General features: G+C 40.8%; 1 protein-coding gene across 1 annotated transcript in view; it reads left to right on the top strand.

The window, feature by feature from the left end:
• The window catches only part of ASPH (aspartate beta-hydroxylase), a gene marked incomplete at its 5' end in the record, with an annotated part of 181,780 nt that overhangs the window by 17,076 nt on the left and 162,536 nt on the right, over window positions 1–2,168 (top strand). The gene's annotated exons all lie outside the window — the stretch shown is intronic.

Genomic DNA, 2,168 nt, shown 5'->3' with positions numbered 1-2,168 from the left:
TCTCCTCAGGGAGCTCACTGAGCCTTTTCCACACTTCCTCTTTCAGGGCTGTTGTATTCATTCCGCTGTGGATTTTGCCTTTTGCTTTCCTGAGCTAGTCAGCTCTGGGTTGGGTTCCATTATTTGCTCTCTTCTGTTTATGTGACTATCTCAGAATTTTTTGAGCCGCTGTCTCCTTATTCATTTGTCATTTTCTCAGACACTGCACTTTCTGGTTTCTAAAGCTGACCCTTCCCCATGCTCGCACCTTCCCCCTTCCCCTTCTGACTGCTTCACTTTCCCTTCCCCCACTGCTCAGCTTCTTTTTATTAGAAACAAAACTATGAGCCTTAAAAGAACACTCCAGTATGGATAAAATCCTTCAAACCTGTGCTGCTCTTTGGCCCCTCAGAATCTTGAGAGAGCCCATGTACAATAAGTTTTCTAAGGAGGTAAGGGAGGTCTGGAGAGCACCCCAGTTTTGGGGTCACCTTTCTTCCTGCCTGTGTTTGCTCACCTTGCAGGGTGACTGCCTTGCCCACTGCCTGTAAACTGTAATCTGAAGACCCTGAGGGGACGTTTAGTGACCAACACAATTCAGGAGTGTTCTCATCCTAAACTTTGCATAGGCCTTCCTTCCTAAAACTGACCCTTTCACTTTAGAACACGGAATTTCTGACTCTCACTTTCTTTTATTGTTACCTGGGGTTCCTTTGATCATTTTCTGTTTTTTGGTGTTGTGATATCTTCTTGTCTATGCACTTTCTGTCACTTCCCGACTGAATATGACGATTGGTCAAATGTTTACCTTAGTCTTTAAGATGTCAAAGAAACTGAAAAATTATTGATTTTATATATTTTAAGTTCAGAAGAGATAGCAGAAGATGATATTTTGGAATTTTATGTGGTGTGTTAATTTGTACCACAGTAAGGATTTATACCCAAATCAGAAACATTTGAAATATACTTGGGCAGTAACTGTTGTTCAATGAGTAGTGCTCCAGCCTCATATTCCAAGGGTGGTGGGTTCAAACCCGTCCCTAGCTGAACTGCAACAAAAAATAGCGGGCGTTGTGGGCACCTGTAGTTCTAGCTACTCGGGAGGCTGGGGCAAGAGAATGGCCTAAGCCCAAGAGCTGGAGGTTGCTGTGAGCTGTGATGAGCTTTTTCTGGGAGAAAAAAAGAAGAAGAAAGAAACATACTACTTATTGCTTTTTAAAAATGCTTCAGAACTAATATGATATGTAATATGTTGGCTGGTTCATGAGGAAAGTAACTCTAGCCTTTTTACTGGAGCAGTGGGGGTGGGGAGCAGGCAGTGGGGTCTTCATCACTCTTTTTATTGTGGTGGAACATTCAGGAGTCAAAAGGGGGATTTTAGCAGTCTTAAATGGGCTTTATTGCTTTATTCTAATTTCTTTTACACATTGAATAATACTTATGTATTTAAAAGTTGGCATTATACAAATACATTTGATTGATTTGATTTGATAGAATGATTCTATTCAGAAATAAACTTTAGTGGAGAGTGATCCAAAATACCATTCAGTATCATAAGATAGTAGGTGCTATTTTCAGCAGAGTTTAGGAAAGAATCAAATATTGTCTGGAAGAGAATTGTTATACACATACCTCCTGGCATGGTGATCTACATATTTCAATTAGTTGTTCAGGTACAACCACATGGAACAGTTACCACATTCCTTTTTTTAATGTAGTTAATGGTAAGATGTGCTAGTACTTTTTTCAGGAGTGTTGATGCTAGGGTATTTCGACCAAAATAAATCACCATTCTCAAATGTATTACCTCATGTGATGGAGACAAATGAATAGAGAGAAAGGGGAGGGAATTTGGGAACAGAGGAGGATTTGGACAATAAAATAGGAGCACAAACATACTGAAAGTGGGAGCATGACTGTGGTTTTGAGAAACATACGGAGTGGGGTCTGCAGTTTACAGCAGGAGTAAATGTCAAGTGTGTTGGAGGGGTTTCTAACTCGAGACCTTAGTTCTTGAGTGGCAAGTTGTGTGTGGTCCTGCCCACCTTACCTGGGAGGTGCATGCTGAGCACCGCACTTCCTGCCCTGCTATGCCTAGAAAATAGATTGGCAACTTGGAGTGCCACTTTAGAAAATTTGCTAATATATGAATATAAAATAGCACTTATATGACCAGGAGATAGAATTGG

This window comes from Otolemur garnettii, unplaced genomic scaffold (genome assembly GCF_000181295.1).
Source record: "Otolemur garnettii isolate 467f Iridium unplaced genomic scaffold, OtoGar3 scaffold00234, whole genome shotgun sequence".
In the NCBI taxonomy this organism is placed as follows: domain Eukaryota; kingdom Metazoa; phylum Chordata; class Mammalia; order Primates; family Galagidae; genus Otolemur; species Otolemur garnettii.
The sequence above is the reverse complement of the archived record's forward strand: the minus strand, read 5'-3'. Positions and strand labels throughout refer to the sequence as shown.